Source organism: Mustelus asterias, chromosome 7, assembly GCF_964213995.1.
Source record: "Mustelus asterias chromosome 7, sMusAst1.hap1.1, whole genome shotgun sequence".
Lineage (NCBI taxonomy): Eukaryota > Metazoa > Chordata > Chondrichthyes > Carcharhiniformes > Triakidae > Mustelus > Mustelus asterias.
The window spans coordinates 58,678,557-58,706,045 of NC_135807.1; the positions used below are offsets into that span (position 1 = coordinate 58,678,557).

The 27,489-nt window shown below is 45.0% G+C and overlaps 1 protein-coding gene across 1 annotated transcript in view; it reads right to left on the reverse strand.

Moving 5' to 3' along the window:
- The window catches only part of kcnq3 (potassium voltage-gated channel, KQT-like subfamily, member 3), a 328,352-nt gene that overhangs the window by 205,010 nt on the left and 95,853 nt on the right, over positions 1–27,489 (reverse strand). The gene's annotated exons all lie outside the window — the stretch shown is intronic.

Here is a 27,489-nt window from a genome sequence, read left to right on the forward strand (position 1 = left end):
GCAACGCAATTTTCAAGGCTCTCGATCCAGGCTACAGAGGACAGTGCCTTTTCCCGTGACTATACCATTCCCCAATTACAGCTACATTTGTCTTTTCTCTCCCCACTTGAACGGCTCCCTGAACCATGGTGCCATGGTCAGTTTGCTCATCCTTCCTACAGTCCCCTCTCACATCCACACAAGGAGCAAGGATCTCGTCGTACCTGTTGGACAAGGGCTGCAACTCCTGCAGTGTTATCCCTTGAATCCCTCGACCTGCCTCACTCACAGTCACACCTTCCTGTCCCTGACCACTGACCCAATTCAAGGTAGTTAATCTAAGGGATGTGACTGCCTCCTGAAACACAGCATCTACGTACCTCTCCCCCTCCCTGATGTGTCACAACGTCCGAAGCTCTGACTCCAGCTCATCAACTCTGAGCCACAGTTCCTTGAGCAACCAACACTTATTGCAGATGTGCGCACTGGGAACCACAATGGGGTCCACCAGCTCCCACATCACACACTGCCTGGCCCTTCGTCCATATTTTACTTAATTAGTTTTTAATTTTAAAAAATTTCAACTGGTTTTTAGCTTTTTTGTCTGTAAAATATTTCTCCTTGTTACCTTTAATCTGTTGGGGGGAAACCGAAAGTGCAGTCAAAGATGGATTTGAAGAGGGATTTCAAGGCTGGGAATGGGATGAGTGGTTTTGAGAATAGTGGAGGAATAGAGAAATTGGGGGAAAAAAGCAGTCGTCTGGAAGCCGATTGTAAGCTTAAAACTCAGGGCTCGATTTCCCCGTTATCTTATCCCAACTTCATAATGAGAGAAGCAGGCCGAGCTGAGGCCTCTTCTCCCTCCACAGTTTGGTCCCATACTGAGATCTACAAGCTGGTACGTTTATTCATCTTTGTCATGGTTCTTTGACCTCTTTATGGTTCCTTACCACCGCTTCGGCTACTGCAAATGTCTCATTGCCACTACCGGACTCTCTCTCAGCAATAGGAATCCTGCCATGAATCCCAAATTCCTGCTGACTCTGGAAATTAGGTCATGATCAGGTCAGAACGATTCCATCCCAAAAAATGGAAATCCAGCCCTCACTGCCAAGTTCCACACAAAACTAATCATCCGGGGGGTGAGGTGGGTGAGAATATCTATGGAACTGTATCCCTTTCAGAAGAGAGAAGAAACATTGGCAAAGGGAAATAAATGTACAATTAGGTGTCTGAGTGCAAACTGGCTCGGAAAGGAGAATAACATGGCAGTCTGCCTGGATCACAGCAGTGAGAAAGACATGTACCTGTTAGGGATTGAAAATTACAAGGTGACAATCAACGTTGATTTCTTAAAAGGTCATTTCTCTAATCCACGGGCATTCTTCGTTTGATTTTCTTGAATAATTTTACGTGTATTCAAAGTCAAAAGTTTAAAGCATAAAAGAGAACTTTATTCTAATCAGATCATGTACCTTATTTTTTTCAAATTTTTCTTTATGGGAAACTCCTGCAAACATTGACAAACTCTCGGGGATACCCACCCCGATTTTGTGCCCGGGTTCACTTCCAGTGAGAAAGGTGACGCAAGGTGAAAATACTGCGAGAGTCAGAAAACGAGATTCTTGCCGGTGAGATCCCATTTCCCAATTTTTCCCACCTCTCTCTGGTGATATGGCAGTAGGAGCCTCATTTTATTAAATTTCCTTATATTTAAATATGATTAAAAGGCTTCCTAGCCAATATTCACCCACACTAAGTATTCATGTCATTTACAATAGCTATTTAAGAACATGAAGCAGTCAAGGAGAACCCGTCAGGGGCACCAAGGTAAGTATCACCCCTGGGGGGAGAGGGGCATGCCTGGACACTGCCCCCTAGCACTGCCAGATTGGAACTGCCAACCTGGCACAGTGAATCTGGTAGTGCTAAACTGGCAGTGCAGCCTGTGGCAACCTGTGCCATGGGGCAGTGCCAGGGGCAGCCCCTTTGGAAAGCCCCTTTGGAGTTCCCATTATGTATGGTGTGGAGGATGGGAGAGCACCAAGGTTTTTGAGGGGTCGACATGGCAGTTACCGAGGGAGCAGGCAATGAGGGGGGAAACCAGGCATGGGGGAAGGTGGGAGACTTGACATTGAGTCGGAGAAGGGCTGGCGATACTGCTGTCGTAGTTGTGGGGGTGTGGAGGGAGAGTATCAATAATTGTGCAGTGGGTAGGGGGGAGCCCCGATATTTTTGTGGTTGGGGGGAACCTCAGCGCTGGCTGAGGCGTCCTTTAAAGATGGCGCCCCGATCTCTGTGGAACCGGCCTTGCTGGCTCTATCAGGCCCTGCCTCACCAGGCTGATGGTATATGCCACGCCCTCAGATTTTCTTTTTGGTCAGAGTGGCTGAAGTTCTGGTCTGAAAACTCCGATGTGCATCTAGTGAGATACACATCGGTTTTCAGTCAGAGACTGACAAAATGTGGGAAAATTCTCCCCACCGTGTCCCAACGTCTGAAAGAAAATATCAGAATCCCAAAGAAAAGTGGGACATCGCTTCAGAAAAATCTTCCTTTCTTGCTGATAAATCAACAAATATAGAACAAAGCATGTGGCCTCATGATACACGTATGTCTGATGATCTGGTAAACTCCCTTACGGTCCAGAAATCCTGGGCAGAACAATACGATCACGTGCTGACAGTGACTGCCAGTGACTACACCCAGATGTAAGTGAAATTCCAACTTCCAGGCACACTGACAGAGCACGCACCACTATTTGTTAATTGCCACCAATTAACATCCAGTGTGGATTACAGGCCTTCATCCTGCCTAATTCATGGTAGAACGCAGGGTGTCTGGTCTCAGAGGCTGTAGACCATGACCCGAAACAAGGCCAGCACTTTAAAGGGCCCAGGACACTCACTTCAATCCTGGGGGGGGTGTATATTTAAGCCCCTGGCATCAACCCAACAGTTTTTCATCGACATAATAAATAAAGTTGCCATAGCCCCAGATGACAACAGGCTGCTCCTCCCTTTCAGGGGCAGAGCTGACGGGTGGTGATTTTACCTGTGGATCAACACATCTCAGACGAGGTGCAAGGTTGAGAACGTGGGGCCTTCATGAATAACCTCAGCCAACATTTGAACTCACGCTGTTGGCATGGCTCTGCATCACAAACCAGCCATCCAGTCAACTGAGTTGGATATTTCATCTACAATTTTGTAGATGTAACACTAGCTGAGCAGCTTCAAGGAATTTCCTGGCCTTTGCACCTATACATTCAAGGGACTTTGGCTACTGAAATACCTTATGGGTTAAGGGGAATGGTTGCTGCTGCAAGAACCAAGGGGGCGATCTAATGACAAAAATCCAGAACTAGCGGAAGAGTTTCTGATCCATCTATTGGGCAAGTCCAAATCTGCGATCTTATGCACTTCGGAGCAAAAGAAAATCAAAATCCATTTCTCGCCTGTAGGGGGAGGAGGTGGGGCTTAAATCGCCAGAACGCTGGCTGAGAGCAGCAGAGGGCAGCACTGTGCGAGCGCAGGCCTGACTGCTCTACCTGTCACTCAGCCTCTACCTCTCTCAGCCAGTCTCCATGGCCTAAACTACCATGAGGGCCCGCAGCCAATCGCGACCCCCTGCCTGGACAGATTAACCCCGCAACCACCCCCCTTGCCCAGACCAATCTACCCCCATGATGGCAACCCTCAGCCCGGACACCTGCACGACCCCTCCCGCATACCCAGACCAAATCTCCCCCTCCCCCCACAGATCGCAATGCAGAGTGGCAGCAGGCCCATCTCCCTTCCCCCACCGATCTCTAATGCAGCGTGCACAACCGGGGCTGGCCCCATCCCCAGTAGGCCCCACCCTCTCAAGGCCTGCCCCTTGACTACCCGGTGCCCGGCTAACACTACCAGGGTATCAGGTTGGCACTGTCCAAGGACCATCCCCTTGTCCCTGACCTCGCAGGGGGGCCTCAATGGCCTCCGGTTCTTCAGGCGAGGCCATTACGACTGGTTCCGGTTGCTGGGGACCAGCCGTGATTCTCACCAGAGAGAATCTCTCCCGCTGAAGCCACAGAGGCAAGTGAGTGCAGACAATTGAGTCCCAGGCTCGCCAACTTTATTTAAATTGTATTTAAATTGGATTTGAATAATTTATTCAGCCTTGCCCCGGACTTGGGCATGCGGCTGTCCTCACCGGATATCCGGTGCCGGTAAGATCGTGAGAGGCAAGAAGTTGGATGCGAACCTGATTTCTCGGCTCTCGCGCGATCTTACCGGTTCACCCTGCCAGGTGATGGTAAGATCGCTCCCCAATACTTTCATTGTCTGGTGCAATATGCTCCCAGTAACATCAATGCTGGTTTTATTTTCTAACTTCACAAATCCCTTCAGCGATTTGTAATATTTCTGATGATATTCAGAATCTGATTTAATAATGTCCTCTGCAATTATAGAAAACTGAGTTTTCGTACAGCTGCATGCAGAAATTCTCATCTCACGCTCAGCAGGTTGGCTGTGGCTCAGTGACGGTCGTCACCTTCCTGTTTGTCTCATTGGTAGATGAGTGTAGATTCCAATTTCACAGGATTATGTTATTAATATCAGTGAAATTCAATTTATTCTTTATTCTGCAGTAAAGAAATGAATTATCCACTTGTGACCATGGGTGATGGTTTCTTACAACTAATGCAACTGGTTTTTAACAAGTTTTTTACTCCATTCTTAAACTTACAAAGCCAATGCACAGAGTGGACCGGGCAGACTCCAATCCATCTTCTTGCTTGCTCCAAAAACCAAATTCAAATTGAATCAAATTCATGGTCCCCACAAGAGAGGCAAACAAGATCCAAAATACAACTGATAGTGAGGTTAGATTTACAGTTTGCATTCCGTGTTGTTGACATATTAACAGCTTACATTTGGCTTGTTCCTTCAGATCGATTAACTTTATAGTTCCAGCTCCGTTTGGAAGTTCTTGCTGTATCACTGCCCGTGCTCATTGAATTTTGCCTTCGATCGTATGGCCCTGGCTGGCTCATCTTTCTTGGTACGGTTATACTATTTCAAAGCTCTTAAATTTCACAGTAACTTCATTGCAGTGTTAATGTAAGCCTTACTTGTGACTAATAAATAAACTTTAAATGCACACGGCTCCAAGTGTAGCGGGGTGGGGGGGGGGGGCGGCGGGGCAGGGGGCAGGGGGGCGCCGGGGCAGGGGGGCGGGGGGCAGCGGGGCAGGGCGGCGGGGCGGGGGGCAGCGGGGCGAGGGGGAGAGGTGAGGGAGAGGGGCGAGGGGATCTGTGTACATCAGCAGTGATGAAGTGGTGATCGTCAAGAGCTTCAAGTTCCTAGGTGTCCAGATCACCAACAATCTGTCCTGCACCCTCCACTCCAGTGCTACAGTTAAGGAAGCTCACCAAAGCCTCTACTTTCTCAGAAGGCTGAGGAAATTCAGCCCGTCCACTGCAAGAGAGAGCCTATAATGTGGCAAAGAGTAGTGGGAAGTCAGAAGCTTGGGAAGGCTATAAAAACAAACAGAGGATAACAAAGAGAGAAATAAGGAAGGAGAGGATCAAATATGAAGGTAGGCTAGCCAGTAACATTAGGAATGATAGTAAAAGTTTCTTTAAATACATTAAAAACAAACGGGAGGCAAAAGTAGACATTGGGCCGCTCCAAAATGACGCTGGTAATCTAGTGATGGGAGACAAGGAAATAGCTGAGGAACTTAATAAGTACTTTGCGTCAGTCTTCACATTAGAAGACATGAGTAATATCCCAACAATTCAGGAAAGTCAGGGGGCAGAGTTGAATATGGTTGCCATCACAAAGGAGAAAGTGCTAGAGAAACTAAAAGGTCTGAAAATTGATAAATCTCCGGGCCCAGATGGGCTACATCCTAGAGTTCTAAAGGAGATAGCAGAAGAAATAGTGGAGGCGTTAGTTATGATCTTTCAAAAGTCACTGGAGTCAGGGAAAGTCCCAGAGGATTGGAAAATCACTGTTGTAACCCCACTGTTCAAGAAGGGAACAAGAAAAAAGATGGAAAATTTTAGGCCAATTAGCCTAACCTCAGTTGTTGGCAAAATTCTAGAATCCATCGTTAAGGATGAGATTTCTAAATTCTTGGAAGTGCAGGGTCGGATTAGGACAAGTCAGCATGGATTTAGTAAGGGGAGGTCGTGCCTGACAAACCTGTTAAGAGTTCTTTGAAGAGATAACAAATAGGTTAGACCAAGGAGAGCCAATGGATGTTATCTATCTTGACTTCCAAAAGGCCTTTGACAAGGTGCCTCACGGGAGACTGCTGAGTAAAATAAGGGCCCATGGTATTCGAGGCAAGGTACTAACATGGATTGACGATTGGCTGTCAGACAGAAGGCAGAGAGTTGGGATAAAAGGTTCTTTCTCAGAATGGCAACCGGTGACAAGTGGTGTCCCGCAGGGTTCAGTGTTGGGGCCACAGCTGTTCTCTTTATATATTAACGATCTAGATGACGGGACTGGGGGCATTCTGGCCAAGTTTGCCGATGATACAAAGATAGGTGGAGGGGCAGGTAGTATTGAGGAGGTGGGGAGGCTGCAGAAAGATTTAGACAGTTTAGGAGAGTGGTCCAAGAAGTGGCTGATGAAATTCAACGTGGGCAAGTGCGAGGTCGTGCACTTTGGAAAAAAGAATAGAGGCATGGACTATTTTCTAAACGGTGACAAAATTCATAATGCTAAAGTGCAAAGGGACTTGGGAGTCCTAGTCCAGGATTCTCTAAAGGTAAACTTGCAGGTTGAGTCCGTAATTAAGAAAGCAAATGTAATGTTGTCATTTATCTCAAGAGGCTTGGAATACAAAAGCAGGGATGTACTTCTGAGGCTTTATAAAGCACTGGTTAGGCCCCATTTGGAGTACTGTGAGCAATTTTGGGCCCCACACCTCAGGAAGGACATACTGGCACTGGAGCGGGTCCAGCGGAGATTCACACGGATGATCCCAGGAATGGTAGGCCTGACATACGATGAACGTCTGAGGATCGTGGGATTATATTCATTGGAGTTTAGGAGGTTGAGGGGAGATCTGATAGAGACTTACAAGATAATGAACGGCTTAGATAGGATGGACGTAGGGAAGGGGAGACTAGGACGCGGGGGCACAGCCTGAGAATAAAAGGGAGTCACTTTAGAACAGAGATGAGGAGAAATTTCTTCAGCCAGAGAGTGGTAGGTCTGTGGAATTCATTGCCACAGAGGGCTGTGGAGGCCGAGACGTTGAGCGTCTTCAAGACAGAAATTGATAAATTCTTGATTTCTCGAGGAATTAAGGGCTATGGGGAGAGAGCGGGTAAATGGAGTTGAAATCAACCATGATTGAATGGTGGAGTGGACTCGATGGGCCGAATGGCCTTACTTCCGCTCCTATGTCTTATGGTCTTAAGTCACCAATTTTTACAAAGGCAAGTAACGTGGCAATCCACCTTTCAAATTTACTTCCACCGGTTAGATACTTCTCTCCCAACTTAACAATTTAGCTCTTATAACTACTTCTGCAGAACTGTTCTGAAAGCTCTTAAATAACAACTAAATTCTTAGGATTCCTAAGATCTTCTGTTTCTGAATCTTTTGTTCGTAATCTGTCTCGCTTTTATACCATGTCACCATGGTATTGATATTTACTGATCTAGTTCACTTTCTGCACCCAATGGGCCTGATTTTACCAAAGCTTCGCGCCGTAAAAATCGTGGTAAAGTTGTGCGTCGGGCCTTTAACACACCCGAATCCGAGCAGATCGCGGCTTTACCGACACTCGATTCGGGCGCGGGTCCGGCGCGCGCCCAAATCGGGTGGCCTGGCGACTTAAATGCATTTGCATGCATCTAAATCGACTTAATAAACCATGCACCCAACTCTACCGCCAAACCCCACTTTACCGTCTTTTGGCCTGATCCGCTTCCGCGCTGTTACCGACCTGCAAAATAAAAGTCTGAAGTCGCCGCTGCAGCCTCCGAAGAGTGGGGTCAGAGACTGCAACGGCTCTCTGACCCAGGTCATCCTCTGGTCGGGGCGGGAGGGGGGTGGGAGGAGGAGAGGGGGTATGACGTCTCATCCCCTGGGGGGGGGGGGGGGGGGGGGAGGAGGAGAGGGGGTGTGACGTCTCATCCTCTGGTCGGGGGGTTTCCACTGTCTGTCTGCGGCCGATCCCTCCTGGCACCATCACTGGTACACTACCAGCCACAGATTACTCTTCCCTGCAGGTGCGAGAGAGAGGGAGAGATGACTGTGGTTGGTCGTGTACCAGTGATGGTGCCAGGAGGGATCGGCCGCAGACAGGTAGCGGGACCCCCCCCACCGACCAGAGGATGATCGGTCACACCCCCTCTCCTCCCCCCCACCCCAGGGGATGATCGGTCACACCTCTTCCCCCCCCCCCCCCAGATTCCCCCCAACGTGTTGGTAATGGGAGACTCAGTTTTGGTGGTGCCATTGGAGGTTAACATGGCCATAACCTGGCACCTCTCTCATGGGAATGTTGCTTTCCACTTGTTTGTTCAAGCCAGGATGTTATTCAGATCCTAGTGTTAGCTGGCATTATCAGAGAGAGTTGTGAATGGAGTTGAACATCACACAGCTTTCACTCTTGGCCATATGATGGAGCAAAGATCACTACTAAAGTGTTTGATGATAAGCCAAGGACACTTCCCTGAATAGTTACAAGATCCTGAAGCTGCAATGACTGACTTCTGATTATCAAACTTAGGGGCGAATTTTACTGTCCTGCCCACCATGGAAATCATAGCGGGCGAGGGGCGGAACATGGAAAGGTGCGTTGACCTCGGGCTGGATGTTCTGGTTTTGGGGTGAGCGAGGCTGGAAAATCCCACCCTTTGTGTCAGTTTTAACTCTGACCAAAGTTTTCCTTCGAATCTGCACGGTATCATTACGACACCAAGGGCAGGTGCTTTCCTTTTCCCAGTTTGTAATTATCCAGAATGCAATAGCATAGTTGAGAAGCCAGTAGCCTACAAGACCTCTTTAGCTTTCTGTGCCAACCTGGAATCAAACAGCGAGGAACCCAACCATGATCTCCACATCAATCTCCACAGGGCTTTGCTAATCAACCTCCAGCAGAAGTGCTTCAGAAAACCCTTAACAACGAGAATGAAATGAAAGGAATTAAAAAAGAAACAGCTGGGCTCCACAAAGGACAGACAACCGACTTCACCAGACTATTTCCCAGGCGGAGAGGCTAAAAATCAAACCCAAAAATGTTTAATGTTTCATTATTTGCCACAGCAGCCTAGATTTTCTGATTGCATTAAGTTAATGGCAGTGTTAATCCAATTAAAATAAATGAGTTTGTACCTGCATTAAATAAGGTCAATGAGAAAATATAGGTCAAGTTTCAGATAACCTCATTAGGTCAAGACAACCATGCTTTAACATAATAGGGGTTCTACACTCACTGATAACATTATGCATTGCATCCAGACCAAGTGACATTTCTACTTCGAGGACTACCAGCTTTTTAGGTTCCCATCATAGAATCATAGAAACCCTACAGTGCGGAAGGAGGCCATTCGGCCCATCGAGTCTGCACCGACCACAATCCCACCCAGGCCCTACCCCCACATATTTTACCCACTAATCCCTCTAACCTACACATCCCAGGACTCTAAGGGGCAATTTTGTAACCTGGCCAATCAACCTAACCTGCACATCTTTGGACTGTGGGAGGAAACCGGAGCACCCGGAGGAAACCCACGCAGACACGAGGAGAACGTGCAAACTCCACACAGACAGTGACCCGAGCCGGGAATCGAACCCAGGACCCTGGAGCTGTGAAGCAGCAGTGCTAACCACTGCGCTACCGTGCCGTGTTCCCATGTTTTCAGTTATTTTCATCCTGTCCAAAATTGCAACTGCATCCGCCCCACACTTCTACACTCCTTCCGTGTTGCGCCATAAACACACTGATGAATTACATTCTCTCTTCAAAGTTACAGATTCTTCTCCCTTTTTTACCTTTTAACCATTACTTTCCCGTTACGTATTAGGATGATAGAAGCCCCATTCATCCCTTCTCTGCAGTCCCTGTGAGGGGCAGTTTAGAATGAGAAAGGGTAAGGCAGTTGACTAGGTGGTGATATCCAGGGTGTGACACGAAGGGGAAGAGCATACGAACATAAGAGTGCACCAGCAAATTCAGTCAGAGTAGGTACAAAAGGTAAAATAAAATACCAAATTTAAAGACCCTTTATCTGAATGCATGTAATTGATGTTATTTAACATAAAACATCTTCTAAAAGGTTTAATTTAATAAGTCGTGGCAAGATAGTTCAAAGCCGTGTTGTGCTCTTCATGCTCTATGTGGGAAGCCAGGAATATTTCCAGTGCCCAGGACCAGCATGTGTGCAGGAAGTGTCTCCAGCTACAGCTCCCAGAAGCCTGGATTTTGGAGCTGGAGTGGTGGCTGGCAGTGGCATGGGATAGTGGCAGGGGCAGTGCTTGACCCTCTCCCCTGGAGGCTTTGCACTCCTGGGGGATCCTCTCTTTGAATTGAATCTTGCCTTGCAAAACCTGTTATAAATCTTGCCAACGTGATGTCACACCAGCGAAGTTTCAATATTCAGTGACAGGGGAATCATGTGACTGGCTAATCACATTCAAATTTATTAAAATTCCATTAAAGTGAGGTTCTCGCCCTTTGTGGGCAGGAAACTCTTGATGTCACTGGCGAAGAACGTGGAAAATCAGGAAACGTGATCTCTCCGGAGAGAATTACATTTCCTGATTTTCTCTGGATTTTCTGCCCAGGTTGACAATCCCGTAGACCACTAACACAGGCTCAAAATTGCCCTCCTTATAACCAATTTTGCTGATGATACAAAGATAGGTAAGTAGCAATTTGAGGAGGATACAAATAGCCTGCAAAGGGATGGAGATAGGTTAAGTGAGTCAGCAAAAATTTGACAGGTAGAATATAATGTGCAAAAATGTGAAGTTGACCATTTTGATGGGAACAATGGGAAAGCAGAATATTATTGAAATGAGAGAAACTGCAGAAGGTGTGATACTGAAGGGTCTGAGTATCCTTGTACATGAATCATGAAAGCTTGGTAGAGTTGAGGCCACAATCCTATTGACCATTATTTTATAAAATGGCGGAGCAGGCTTGAGGACCTGAATGGTCCACTCCTCCTCCTAATTTGTATGCTTGTACATTCCCTACCTGTCCTCTGTAGCTCTATACACCCTTGTAAATCAATCCACCTAACTTAGCCTTAAAAATATTTAATGACACAGCCTCCACTTCTCCCTGGGGGAGGAAAGTCCACAGACTAATGACCCTCTGAGAAGAAGGTTTTTCCTCATCTCCGTCTCAAAGCCCTCATCATCCCGGTTGCTAGGAAATGGCAGTCTGTTGAGCTGAATGACTACCGAGCAGTCCCTCTTATGTCGATTGTCATGGGGTGTTTCGAGGGGATTGTGTCAAAGCATCTTTCAGATCCTCTTTTTCCACATATTGATCGGTTACACTTTGCTTATCAACCTCATAAGTCAATGGACAATGCTGTTCTGACCTTGGTCCGTCTGATCCAAGAACACATGGGTAGATTAGCTCACGCCACCTTTGTTGACTGCTCTTCAGCTTTTAATATTGTGCAACCACTCAAGCTGATTGAAAAATTGAGAATCCTTGACGTTAATCCTACTCTTTTACTTTGGAATGGTGATTTCCTTCACAACAGGCTCCAACGGGTGGCAGGGTCTGGGGTTTACTCGGGCCCCATGTTAACGAATACCCCTCAAGGCTGTGTACTGTCACATTTACTTTTCATCCTCTGTATGAATGAATGTCAATCAGAATACAATGCCACAACGATCCTGAAGCATGCTGGTGAAACGATACTTGTGGGCCTCAAAAGGGATAACTAAGAAAAGTATAGGTGTTAAATGGAATGAAAAGCCTGAAGTAATGATGTAACTGATTAGTTTTAAGCTGCATATTATGATGATAATTATCCCTATTTTACTGTGAGAATCTCCATAAAATATGCTGGGAATAAGGCAAATTGGCCACTGTTGGATTTGCGAGCTTGAGCTTTATGGGGAGAACAGTAAAGGTCAATTCACCTGTATTAGCAAGCACTGAACAGAGAATCAGTATAAAGTGTTTTGTGAGCTGCATTCCCATAGGCAGGATATAGACCAAAAAATGACCAAGAGCTTGTATAGATATAGGTCAGTTTTTATTACAGACATTTCACTGGAATGAATAGAACAAAGAACAAAGAAAATTACAACACAGGAACAGGCCCTTCGGCCCTCCAAGCCGACACCGACCTTGCTGCCCGACTTAACTAAAACCCCCTTCTGGGGACCATATCCCTCTATTCACATCCTATTCTTGTATTTGTCAAGACACCCCTTAAAAGTCACTATCGTATTTGCTTCCACTACCTCCCCCGGCAACGGGTTCCAGGCACCCACCACCCTCAGTGTAAAAAATCTGCCTCGTACATCTCCTTTAAACCTTGCCCCTCGCACCTTAAACCTGTGTCCCCTAGTAATTCACTCATCCACCATGGGAAAAAGCTTCTGACTATCCACTCTGTCCATGCCTCTCATAATCTTGTAGACTTCTATCAGGTCGCCCCTCAACCTTCGTCGTTCCAGTGAGAACAAACCAAATTTCTCCAACCTCTCCTTATAGCTGATACCTTCCATACCAGGCAACGTCCTGGTAAATCTTTTCTGTACCCTCTCCAAAGCCTCCACATCCTTCTGGTAGTGTGACAACCAGAATTGAACACTATATTTCAAGTGTGGCCGAACTAAGGTTCTATAAAGCTGCAACATGACTTGCCAATTTTTAAACTCAATGTCCTGGCCGATGAAGGCAAGCATGACTTCTTGACTACCTTCTCCACCTGCATTGCCACTTTCAGTGACCTGTGTACCTGTACACCCAGATCTCTTTGCCTATCAATACTCTTAAGGGTTCTGCCATTTACTGTATATTTCCTATCTGTATTAGACCTTCCAAAATGCATTACTTCACGTTTGTATACCTATGATTATCAAGCCACTCACAGGAAAGATCTGCTCTTGTCATCAATACAGCATCTGAGTTAGTGTGGCATCAAGGAGCCTGAGCAAAACTGGAGTCGATGAGAATCTGGGGGAAAGTTTTCTGCTGGTTGGAGTCACACCGAGCACAAAGGAAGATTGTTGTGCTTGTTATGGTTCAGGTTAGAAACTCTGAAGTGTTTAATGAAGTCTGCCTGAATCATAAGTTTTGTATCCTGAATTTGGCTAGGATAAGCATGATAGGCTTCACTTCAGGTATGATTCAAATGGCCCACTGGGAAGCTTTTATCAAACAAAGTTTATTTAAGAATATAATCAACTTGTGTAGTAAGAAAATTAGCAAGAATCTTGATCAATTACAAACAAGAAACAAAACAACCGCTACAATGTATAACCCTTCACAAAGATATCTAATGTGTTCCAATCAAACCATAGACAAAACCGTTTAAACAGATTCAATACAGCAAAGTCTACTGCTCACGTGATAATGGAAATTGAGTCCTTTGGTTGAAGTCTGCAGTTCTCTGGATTCACTCTGAACAGTTTGAAGACAGGGCAGCTTCCCAAAACAACAGAGAGACTCTGGTCCGAGCCCCAACAACATCAGATTTTCACCCTTCAGGAAAACAAGAGAATTTCCAAAGGAAAAACAAACAGGGAGAGAGGGAAAACATTTCTTTTTAGCTTGCTGTCCCTTCTAAAACTAAAAGTCAAACCTGCAGCTCCAAACTGAAAATGAAAAAAACTGTCGAAAAACACATGGCCGTCCTCCTAGCAATGCAGGATCATAAAACTAATCCCAGAGCAAACACAAAAACCGCATTCAAGCCATGTAAATAACAATAAAGGGACATTTCCAGTCAAGCCAGCAACAATGACATCATTGCAGCTGTGAGCTAAGAAATCATGCCCGTGATTCTCCCATCGCGACCCGCAGCTTTTCTGTCGTGTCGCGGTGGGAGATGCGCATCACCGGCCTTGAACGGGGATTTGTGCATGTGCCGGGAACGTATGCGCATCTCCCAGAGCCGGCGAACAGTTGCTGGTCAGACCATGCTGGAAACTGGCGGGAAGGCAGGTAAGTCATTTAAATCTGTTTTTAATATGTTTTAAACATGCTTAGCAGTTCATTATCGGGAACTTGCCGGTCCCAGTCAAATCTCCCACCCCGCCAGGAGTACTTCATTCCAGCAGGGTTCAGGCTAGCTCCCCACATTCGGGGAACTAGCGGGAGACCCAGTTGCAATAAAGGGGGGGCAATCGGGGCCCCCCAGGGGGTCGGGCGGCAGGAGTGTGATGCCCCCTAGGCATGGGCACCCTGGCACTGCCCAAGGGCAAAGTGCCCATGCCCAGGGGGCACCTTGGCATTGCCTATCAGGCATGGGATAGTGCCAAGGGGGTGGGGCTTATTGTGGGCAGGGCCTAGGGCGATCAGTGGGGGTGGGGGGTCCCGCTGCCACTCTGCAGACAGGGTCGGTCTGCGATGGAGGGAGGGCAGCGATTGGGGCAGGCTGGGGCGGTGGTCGGTGGGGGCGCCTCCCTCCAGGGGGGTCAGCGAGGGGGGGCTCTGCTGGGGTGACAGAGGTGCGGGATTGTCACTGCTGGGGGGAGTGGGCTGCGCATCGGGGCGCTCCGGGACACGGGGTGTCAGGGCTGGCCTGGGAATTGTCGTGGATGCTGCAATCGGGCTGTGGGGGGGCTGGAGGAGCAGCACTGCAGGGGTCCTGGGCTGGCCAGCAATCGGGCTGGCTAGCAAATGGGGAGACTGACAGATCGGGGCCACTGCGCATGCGCAGAGTCCCAGAGCTGTCAGACTCCGGTGAAAATAGGCCCCGCCCCCCTGTGTTTTTAATGATATTCACGACTGGGACCTTTGCAGTGCACAGAATGCGGAGATTTAAGTGAGAAGCTGAACTGAGAAAACAGTCAGGATTTAGAGTGCGCATGGAAGATTCAGCTTTTTGGGTATCATCCAGATAACTGGATAAACCTTTAATCTCATTGTTTAAATTAAGACAGGGGGCTGGATGAAACACAGTTGCCTTGTGTTTAAAAGATAAAACATAAACTGAATTAGGAGAATTCAGTTTCTATGGGGCATTTATAAAAATGAGGGCACAACTGAATCAAAAGAAATCAATCTGCAAGTCCTGCTTCTCACTGATAGGTCTCTTCATACAATCCATATTCTAGTGATTTTGGAACATAATTCAATAAAGTTAGCGGAAGAATTTTATAATCATGTATCTTTGTCAACGTCATTATTCTAGTCAAAAGTAAAGTTTATTTATTAGTCACAAGGAAGGCTTACATTAACACTTCAATGAAGTTACTGTGAAATTCCCCTAGTCGCCACAGTCCAGCGCCTATTTGGGTCAATGCACCTAACCAGCACGTGTTTCAGACCGTGGGAGGAAACTGGAGGACTCGGAGGAAACCCACGCAGACACAAGGAGAATGTGCAGACTCCACACAGACAGTGACCCAAGTTGGGAATTGAACAACGGATCACTGGCACTGTGAAGCAGCAGTGCTAACCACTATGCCATTGTGCCACCCAAAATTGAGCCCTTGTAACAATTGTAAAAATTCAAATCTATCACACAAACCAGCCTCCCATCCATTGACTCTGTCTACACTTCCCGCTGCCTCGGCAAAGCAGCCAGCATAATTAAGGACCCCACACACCCCGGACATTCTCTCTTCCACCTTCTTTCGTCAGGAAAAAGATACAAAAGTCTGAGATCACGTACCAACCGACTCAAGAACAACTTCTTCCCTGCTGCTGTCAGACCTTTGAATGGATCTACCTTGCATTAAATTGATCTTTCTCTACACCCTAGCTATGACTGTAACACTACATTCTGCACTCTCTCTATTCCTTCTCGATGAACGGTGTGCTTGGTCTGTATAGTGTGCAAGAAACAATACTTTTCACTGTATGTTAATACATGTGACAATAATAAATCAAAGTGCTGGATAGGAACTTGGTGGGGAAGTTTGTAAAATGTTGTGGTAATAATTCTCTTAAACTGAATGAAAACTAAAATGGAAATCTAGTTAGAGACTTCATGAAAAAGGCAGTCAATCAAATTGCTCCTCTAAAGATTCAAGCTATGGACTCATTGGAATAGTTACAAATTACAAATATTTAGATGTCAAAGCAACTAACACGTTGAATTGGAGGGAACAGTGCATTTATGTGGTGACCAAGGGACATACATAATTGATTATGTTACCTCAGAAAATTAAAATCATTTAAAGTAAGTCCCACAATCATTAAACTCTTCTGTAGTTGAAATTGCTCTCCTTTTTAGATGTCCTGCCTGGTACTGTTGTCTTACGAAAGCAAACTCTTTAAAGGTACAGTGATTATTGGACCAGGCAGGGAGGGGATTTGGTGAGCAGATCTTTCTTGATTAAATCTGCTCTCCAAGAATTTTGACAAAAGTAAAGAATGTCATGAACCAAGAGAATCACCTCTTGTTCCAGTATTACTACTGGTTGTGTTCAGGGAAAAGGCTATAATCCCTTAGATATAGGACAAACTGATTTCTGAATTCATTTGTATTTTTTTCTGTGAGAAATTTTCGTAGGAGTTTGATGTATGGATGAGGATATGCACTCAGAGTGGAACTCACTGACTAATTTAATGCATTGGGCTAGCTTTTAATACATATTTTAAATAATTTAGACCTCTATAATAGGGTAATTTAATTTTATTATTATTCATATTTATGTAACTTTTAAATATGCGAGCAACATACCTGAAATGAATTTCCACATTCACAATTATGTGTAATTGAAGATTGAATTGAAATGGTAGACCCCTTATTTTTGAACTCTATTCCCTAGTTCTATTCTCCCTCACAAAGGGAGCTTCTACCCTGTCAAGTCCACTCAGGATCTTATACGTTCCACCTCTCATTCTTCTGAACACCAATTGATACAGGCCTAAAGCGTCCAATCCTTCCACATAAGAAAACGCCTCCATCCCAGGGAATCGGTTGTGTGAACTTTCACTGAATGGCTTCCAATTAAATTATATTCTTTAAGTAACGGGACCAAAACTGTACACAGTACTCCAGACATGGCCTTACTAGCACCCTGTACAACTGTAGCAAAAACATTCTTACTTTTCTATTCCGTTCCCCTTGCAATAGTTGACAACATTCCAGTTGCCTTCCTAATCACTGTATCGGCATACTCACGATTCCTAATTCATGTACAGAACATTCAGATCTCTCTACCTCAAAGTCCTGCAATTAGTCTCTCCAATAAAATATACTGATTTTATTTTCTTCTTGCCAAAGTGAACATTTCCAACATTATGCTCCATCTGCCAAATCTTTGCCCCCTCACTTAACAGATCTCCCTTTGCATGCTCCTTATGCCTTCTTCATAACTTACTTTCCTATCTATGTCTGTGTCATCAGCAAATTTAGCAAACATACATTCTGTTCCTTCATCCAGGTCATTGATATAGATTGTAAATAGTTCGGGCCCCAACACACCCTACTAATTAAAGTTCGGGCCCCTGTGGCACCCTACTAATTAAAGCTTGTCAACTCAAAAATGACCCATCTGCCCCTACTTTCTACTTCCTGTTAACTAATCAATCTTCTCTCCATGCTAATCTGTTACCCCCTACACCATGGGCTCTTATTGTGTCTAGTAACCATTGATCTTATCAAATGTATTTTGAAAATTTGAGTACACTACATCTACAGATTCCTCTTTATCCATATTGCTTGTTACTTCCTCAAAGAATTCTAATAAATTAGTCAAATGCAATTTTCCTTTTGCAAAACCATGTTGATTCTGCCCGATTGCAGATATACAACATAGATTCTGTCTTGGGATCCTTAGGTACATTATCCCTTTCCATGCACCATTCTAGCAAGTGTATGCCTCATGATTCACATGATCAAATAAAAAGGGTACTTTCTCCAATATGATTAATTTACCTTCTTCCTTACAGCACTGAGCTGCTCAGAAGTACACCAAACCTTCTGGCCTCAACTATCACTACTGCTCATCCAAACTGTTCCAGCTGTTGAATAAAATAAAATTGTGGTAACGTGGCCCCTTTAAGGGGCAATCCTGTCCGGGCAATGCATTCGGGCCGGACCCTATGGAGCAGAGGCATGGGAAGCCAGGCCAATCGGGAGCGAGGGCACGAGTCTTGAGACTGAGTGGACAACAACTGGAGCCAGGGAGAAGAGAATAGACCTGTGCAAATTGTTCTGTTAGACCCTTAAGTGTGTAAACAGTTTATATAATTAATAAACCTTTTTTGTTGTTGGAGCTACATCAAGTCACCTCCAATCTTTTACAAAAATCTTCATGCCTTTTGTTCTAGACTTGTTTTCCACATGCTAAATCTGTGCCCTCTTACCCTGTTGCCTCTGAAATGATTGTGCCAGCGTTTATTTTCTTTATATATTCCACATTATATTCCAGGACACGTTCCCAGAGCATAATGAGAAAAAGCAAAACGATTTTTATTTGGAGCACAATTCCTGTAAGTAGATTCAGAGTTTCATTCTAACCATCTAGGCATCCATTTATTGAAGCAAAAGAAGACAAATGTTTTACTGGAAAGTCATTACTAAATGAATACTATTATGGATCACAGGAAATAGAAGTGCTTCCAGAAACTTGCTTAAAATGTAATTAAGCAGCTGTGTATTTAATTTTGTGTTAGACTGCAGCCATCTCCAACCAAATGAATGGGAGGAAACCATTATCGATGGTACTCTCCATTAAGAAGTACAAGATCTGGACTTACTAATGAAAGAACTATAATGTACTTTTTCAAGTAATATACCATGTGATATTGATTGCATTTAGTATCACTTACAAAACATCACTTGTATACAGCATTGTAAGATTTCACTGGGCTGAAGCTGAAAAAAAAAGAAATGCCCAGCAACTTGCAAGTAATATTTACGTAATTCACCTCTCTACCTTCAACTTAACCATAACTCTCTAGTTCCCCGCCCTCACCGTAGTCTGTCTGCTATTGTCTGATGCTTTCCATCCCTATTTTTCCTTACGCATTTTTCTTGCAGTGGTTGTAAGTTTGTGTAAAATTTCCAGCAGATGGACTTCCCACTGCCTACCTGCCCATGCCAACCTGTCTGACATTTTACAGGGGGCAGCAAAGGCTGCCTCTCTGCTCTTGAGCCAATTGAGGCCCTTTAATTAATGGCCTGCAGCTCTCTAAGGTAGGAATTCCTACAGAGAAAGGGACAAACTGGTCACTTTAAAGTAATTAATCCCCTGATCCTAGTGCTAAATTGCTGAGAGGCAGCTGCCTGGATCACAAGCAGACACCCCCAAATTTTTAGGCAGGCTGGGAGGGAGAAGGGAATTGGGTGCAGGAACCATGGTGTCCCAAAATATCCAGTGTAAAAATCCAAACAAAAATTCTACGTTTCTAAAGCACAGCATTGTTTTAAAAAAGGACATTTTTAATACAAAGTGCCATACCTATGATTCAGCAAGTGATCATAATTTGTCAACGTGTAGGAGGTCATTACCCAGCACTGACTGTTTGGGTCACACAGCCCATTATATGTCTGTGCTTTGATGTAAATACACTGCAGTCACCTGGAATACAACAAGACATCCACCTGCTCCACTTCATATTTGAAACAGCTGATGCTCGACCTTCAGGTTTGAATACCAAAACTTTATTTTAAACTGAAGGACACCATGCCAATCCAACATTAATCTCAGATTACATAATCCAAATTATTACATTTTATGGACAATGTATGGGTCAGATCTTGGCACATAATTCCAATGATCTTTTAATTTAATAAAAATATTGCTGATCTTACTACAGGCGTAGGTTATGCAATTTTTGTCACGCTGAGCGCAGCAAAATCCATAACCCAGGAACTAATTTCAGCAAAAGTAATTATACTGCAGTCATCTGACAGCAGATTCAGAAATTAGACCTCCCAACTAGTGATCATTCCAAGCTGTAAATGTACAATTATAGATCTCCCCTTTAAGATAGAGTGAACCTGTGCATCACATGCACAATACATTCATGCTGGAATTCCCATTCAATACTGCAATTGGACCAGAGGACTTATGTAGCCATGGGGAAACCCAATAGCGCCACAGACTCTTGCAAAAGTTCAAAATCTCTGGGAAATGATACACAGCACAAAGCACTGAGCTGAACAAGGCAACAGGGACAGGGACGGGCTGCAGGATGTGTCGGGTGGTACCAAAGATATACATTGTGGACGTGCCACCCTGCCACCCATTGGATGCGCCATTTGAACCAAAGCTCAGGTGCACCTGCCATTGACTGAAGATGTGGAGATGCCGGCGTTGGACTGGGGTAAACACAGTAAGAAGTTTAACAACACCAGGTTAAAGTCCAACAGGTTTATTTGGTAGCAAAAGCCACACAAGCTTTCGAAGCTCTAAGCCCCTTCTTCAGGTGAGTGGGAATTCTGTTCGCAAACAGAGCTTATAAAGACACAGACTCAATTTACGTGAATAATGGTTGGAATGCGAATACTTACAACTAATCAAGTCTTTAAGAAACAAAACAATGGGAGTGGAGAGAGCATCAAGACAGGCTAAAAAGATGTGTATTGTCTCCAGACAAGACAGCCAGTGAAACTCTGCAGGTCCACGCAACTGTGGGAGTTACAAATAGTGTGACATGAACCCAATATCCCGGTTGAGGCCGTCCTTGTGTGTGCGGAACTTGGCTATCAGTTTCTGCTCAGCGACTCTGCGCTGTCGTGTGTCGCGAAGGCCGCCTTGGAGAACGCTTACCCGAATATCAGAGGCCGAATGCCCGTGACCGCTGAAGTGCTCCCCAACAGGAAGAGAACAGTCTTGCCTGGTGATTGTCGAGCGGTGTTCATTCATCCGTTGTCGCAGCGTCTGCATAGTTTCCCCAATGTACCATGCCTCGGGACATCCTTTCTTGCATCGTATCAGGTAGACAACGTTGGCCGAGTTGCAAGAGTATGTACCATGTACCTGGTGGATGGTGTTCTCACGTGAGATGATGGCATCTGTGTCGATGATCCGGCACGTCTTGCAGAGGTTGCTGTGGCAGGGTTGTGTGGTGTCTTGGTCACTGTTCTCCTGAAGGCTGGGTAGTTTGCTGCAGACAATGGTCTGTTTGAGGTTGTGCGGTTGTTTGAAGGCAAGAAGTGGGGGTGTGGGGATGGCCTTGGCGAGATGTTCGTCTTCATCAATGACATGTTGAAGGCTCCGGAGGAAATGCCGTAGCTTCTCCGCTCCGGGGAAGTACTAGACAACGAAGGATACTCTGTCCACTGTGTCCCGTGTTTGTCTTCTGAGGAGGTCGGTGCGGTTTTTCGCTGTGGCACGTTGGAACTGTTGATCAATGAGTCTAGCGCCATATCCTGTTCTTATGAGGGCATCTTTCAGCGTCTGGAGGTGTCTGTTGCGATCCTCCTCATCCGAGCAGATCCTGTGTATACGGAGGGCTTGTCCGTAGGGGATGGCTTCTTTAACGTGTTTAGGGTGGAAGCTGGAGAAGTGGAGCATCGTGAGGTTATCCGTGGGCTTGCGGTACAGTGAGGTGCTGAGGTGACCGTCCTTAATGGAGATGCGCGTGTCCAAGAATGCAACCGATTCCGGAGAGTAGTCTATGGTGAGCCTGATGGTGGGATGGAACTTGTTGATGTCATCATAGAGTTGTTTCAGTGATTGTTCACCTTTGGACTCATGGTGAAATACAGCTGAAGGCAGATTTAGTAGAAGTTTAGAACTTAAATGAAAAAACTTGAGACAATAGACAATAGAATCATGTGGCAGAGTGGGAGAGGAAGGGAGAGAGAGAGTAAGTAAGGTCCATGCAGAGAAAGATGGATAAAAAAAGTTGGACTCTTTATCTGAATGCATCTGCAATTAGATGGATAAACTAATGGAAGAAATCGAGATAAATGGTTTAGCTCTAATCACCATTACAGGCGAATGGCTGCAAGGTGATCAAGGTTGGCAAGTACATATTCATGGCAAACAAAACTTTAAAAAGACAAGCAGGAATGGAAAAAGAGGGGGTAGCACTGATGGTATAGAATGACATGAAGACATTAGTGAGAAAAGATCTTGGCTCAGAAGATCAGGAAGAAGAATCGGTATTGTTGGAGATTAGGAATAGCAAGCATCGGAAAATATTGGTGGGAGTAGTTCATAGGCCCCCAACAGTAGCTATACCATTGGCCAGAAGTTTAAACAAGAAATCACCGGATCTCAAAACAAAAGCAATGCAAAAATCAAAGGTTTTAATCTCTAAATAGACTGGACAAGCCAAATGTTATAAATTACATCTTCTTTTAATTTTATACTATCCTTAATCTCCTTAGTAAGTCATGGATGAACCTCTTTTGCTGAGTTTTTGTTGAGCATATTTAAAGTTGAAGTTTATTTATTAGTCACAAGTAGGCTTACATTAACACTGCAATGAAGTTACTGTGAAAATCCCCTAGTCGCCACACTCCAGCGTCTGTTCGGATACACAGAGGGAGAATTTAGCATGGCCAATTCACCTAACCTGCACATCTTTGGACTGTGGGAGGAAACCGGAGCACCCAGAGGAAACCCAGGGAGAATGTGCAAACTCCACACAGACAGAGACCCAAGCCGGGAATCGAACCCAGGTCCCTGGCGCTGTGAGGCAGCAGTGCTAACCACTGTGCCACCGTGCCACCCCTATATTTTTGATGAACGTTTTGAATTGTTTTTTAAATGTTTCCCACTGTTTACTTATTGCTAGATCTTTTAGTCTATTCACCTGAACCTCAGCCAACTCTCCCCTCAATCCTATGTAATTGGCTTTGTTGAATCATAGAATCATAGAATCTACGGCACGGAGGCAGGCCCTTTGGCCCAAACTAGTCCATGCCGACCAAAAAGCCCATCTAAGCTAACCCCACTTGCCTGCATTTGGCCATATCCCTCTAAACCTTTCCTATCCATGTATCTGTCCAAATGCCTTTTAGATGCTGTTAATGCCCCTGCCTCAACCACTTCCTCCGGCAGCTCATTTCACATGCCTACTACCCCTGTGTAAAAAAGCTGCTCCTTGGGTTCCCATTAATTCTTTCCTCTCTTAACTTAAATTTATGCTGTCTAGTTCTCGATTCCACAACCCTGGGAAAAAGAGAGTGCATTCACCCTATCCATGCCTCTCATGATCTTATACACCTTTATAAGATCACCTTAGTCTCCTATGCTCCAAAGAAAAAAGTCCTAGCCTGTCCAATCTTTCCCTTTAATTCAGTCCCTTGAGTCCTGGCAACATCCTTGTAAATCTCTTCTGCACTCTTTCTACTTTAATAATATCTTTCCTATAGCAAGATGACCAAACCTGAACACAATACTCCAGGTATGGCCTCACCAATATCCCGTTCAACTGCAACATCACTTCCCAACTTCTATACTCAATGCCCTGATTGATTAAGTCCAGCATGCCAAAAACCTTCTTCACTGCCCTATCTACCTGTGATTCCACCTTTATAGAACCATGCACCTGAACTCCAAGGTCCCTCTGTTCCACAGTACTCCCTAAGGTCTTACCATTCACCGTGAAAGTCCTACCTTGATTTGACTTTCCAAAACACAACACCTGACACTTATCTGTATTGAACTTCATTTGTCATTTCTCGGCCCACTTCTCCAGCTGACCAAGATCCTGCTGCAATTTTTGATAACCTTCCTCACTGTCTACAATGCCACCTATTTTAGTGTCATCTACAAACTTACTGATCGTGCCTTGTATATTCTCAACCAAATCGTTGATAAAGATAACAAACAGCAATGGGCCCAGCACTGATTCCTGAGACACACCACTAGTCACAGGCTTCCAGTCCGACAAACATCCTTCCACCATAACCCTCTGCTTCCTATCATCAAGCCAATTGCATATCCAATTTGCCAGCTCTCCCTGGATTTCATGTGATCTAACCTTCCAGAGAACCCCATCATGTGGAACTTTATCAAAGGCCTTACTGAAGTCCATATAGATTACGTCTACCATCCTGCCCTCATCAACCTTCCCAGTCACTTCATTGAAGAACTGTAACAAATTTGTAAGGTATGATCTCCCATGCACAAAGCCGTGCTGACCACTCCTAATCAAACACTGTTCTTCCAAATGTCTGTATATTTTATCCCTCAGAATCCTCTCTAGTAACTTACCCACCACAGATGTTAGGCTTACCGATCTATAGGTTTTTCTTTGCAGCCCTTCTTAAATAAGGGCACAACATTTGTTACACTCCAGTCTTCTGGTATCTCACCCGAGGCTAACGATGATGCAAATATCTCAGCCAGGGCTCCTGCAATTTCTTCTCTAGCCTCACACAGTTTTCTTGGATATACCTGGTCAGGGCCAGGAGATTTATCCATCTTCATATGTTTTAATACATCCATCACCTCCTCTTCTGTAATGTGATCTGTCCCTAGCATATCGCCACTAACTTTCCCAGGTTCCCAAGTCTTCGTGTCTTTCTCCAGAGGATATAGAGAAGAAATATTCATTGAGAACCTCACCCATCTCCTGCGGTTCCACACATATGTGTCCACTTTGGTCCTTGAGGTGTCCTATTCTCTCTTCAGTTATTCTTTTTCCTTTAATATACTTAAAGAATCCCTTTGGATTCACCTTAATCCTCTCAGCCAAATTTATCCCATGCCCCTTTTTTGCCCTCCTAATTTCCTTCTCGAGTATAAGATAACAAGTATAATATTCTTGTTTATGATTGGAGTATTGTCCTTTCAAAGTTAATATGGAATTCAATTGTATTATGATCACTATTTCTCAATGTATCTTTACTTTGAGATTATTAATTAACTCTGCCTTATTGCACAATACTATTTAAAATAGCTTTATCCCTGGTTAGTTCCACAATGTGTTGCTCTAGAGAACTGTAATGAAAGCATTCTACAAACTCATTTCCCAGATCACCTTTGCCAATTTGGCACTAATTCTACAGCTATCTCTTTTCTAAACCTAGTATGTGGGCCATCAGGTTCCAGGGATTTGCCTGATTTTAAACCTTCAGGTTTCTCCAGTTGTTTTTCTCTGCTGATTTTAATTCACGTGAATCTTTGGAATTCTCTACCCCAGAGGATCGTGGCTGCTCCATTGTAGAATATATTTAAAGTTGAGACAGACAGAATTTTATTATTGCACGAAACATGTGATATGGGAAGTAAGCAGGAAAGTGGGTCATATTGAATGGCAGAACAGATTCGACAGGCTGAATGGACTACTCCTGCTGCTATTTCTTTTGTTATGCTTAATAGAATAAATCCCCTTGCACTTGTGTGCACATAGTTACTGCTGGGACTGTTACTGGAAGAAGAGAATACTATAGGAAGACATAGCCCTCCAAACCAGAAAAGAGGGGTCCGAGGAGTGAGGGGAGCAAGGGCTGGTGAAGAGCAGAAAGTGTGGACTGCCGCCGGGGCAGCCCATCTGTAGATCAATGACGGCCTGAATAGAAAGATCCCACCCTAAACCCTGAGGTTACCAGGGTTCACCAGGCAGTCTCTCCTTTCAGCAATGAGCCCACCTGCCACTGGGAAAATGCCAGCGCTGGTGGAAAAAGACCATTAATTGACCATTTAAGTAGTTGAATTGGCCTCTAGACAGAAGGGCCATCCTGCACCTTCTCTGCTCTGGCCAAATGGCATGGTGGCAAGAAGACAATCGGCACCCCACCCTCACCTTCCCTCACCCTGAGCTTTCCCTGTTTCCCAACCATTCTCGCAGACAAACTCCAGTCCACTATTTGGGAGAGAATGCTCACAGGTTAAAAACATTAATCTCATGGTGAAACTAACAGACACAAACTTCGCAGAAAATTATACCAATCAATTGTTCATTCATGAATTATGAATCTACCTCGGCCAATATTAAAATGGTACCCAAGTTACAGCACCAACTTAGCTTACTACTAATATTTATAGAATGTTGTATATTTAAAATGCCGAAATAAAGGAGTGTGTTTCAAGCTACTCCAATCAGAACTTTAGCGATACCAAAGAATCAGGCCAGAATTCTCCAGCCGTTCACGCCCGAGGGTTTCCCGCCATCGTGGGGTGGCTAAACCATGCTGACAATAGCCCAGTCATCTATAAATTAGCCAACCAACAACTGTGATATATATAGAATACCACACAAGCAAACCTGTGTAAATGTGGGATAACAAGTTAGTGTGTGTGACCTGTAGGATAACATGTAAAAATGTGTCCCATGCAACAAAATATCTGTAGAGCTCCTCACATATGAGAGAGAATTCAAAGTTATTTTACAATGGGAATGACAAGGGAACACGGAGTTGCAGGGAGAAAGGGGAAAGGTGTTTGTGTTGTGGGGATGTCTGAAAGTTAAAGGTCCTGCAAAGGGGAAGAAACTGAAAGGGACATCAGTGGGAACTCCCATTGACAGCAGCAGGACCAGAGAATCCCGCCGCCAGCAAACAATGTTACCTCCCGCCAGCGGGAAACACGCAGCCGGGAGATTGGAGAATTTCACCCCCAGTGTTCAGTCTCATTGGTTGTACTGCCATCCATAACCTCCATGCACTAAACCTTGTAAAGCACTTATCATGTGTCATCCTCTATGCAGCACAATCCTGCTCCTTTGTGACAATTTATGGTCTCTTTTTCTACTTCTTCCACTCAATCAAAAGCAAACACCACTTCAGCAAGGGTGGCATAGTTGCACAGTGGTTAGCACTGCTGCCTCACAGCGCCAGGGACCTGGGTTCAATTCCGGCCTCGGGTTACTGTCTGTGTGAAGTTTGCATCTTCTCCCCATGTCTATATGGGTTTCCTCTGGGTGCTACGGTTTCCTACCAAAGATGTGAGGGTTAGGTGGATTGGCCATGCTAAATTGACCCTAGTGTCAGGGGGATTAGCAGGGTAAATGTGTGGGTTACGGGAATAGGGCCTGAGTGGGATTGTGGTCAGTACAGACTCGGTGGCTGAATGGCCTCCCTCTGCACTGTAGGAATTCTATGATTCTATGAACCTATCCCTGATCCTGAAACTCCGTCACTCACCACGTCGGCCCTTTCAGTTTCTTCCCATTTGCAGGGGGGACCTTTAATTTTCAGTCATGCTGTGGATCCTTTCCCCTTTCTCCCTGTTACTCAGTGTTCCCTTGCCATTCCCATTGTAAAATAACTTTGAACTCTCTCTCATATAAGACCATAAGACATAGGAGCAGAATTAGGCCACTCAGCCCATCGAGTCTGCTCCGCCATTCAATCATGGCTGATATTTTTTAAATCTCCATTCTCCTGCCTTTTCCCCATAACCCCTGATCCCCTTATTAATCAAGAACCCATCTATTTCTATCTTAAAGACACTCAATGACCTGGCCTCCACAACCATCTGCAGCAAAGAG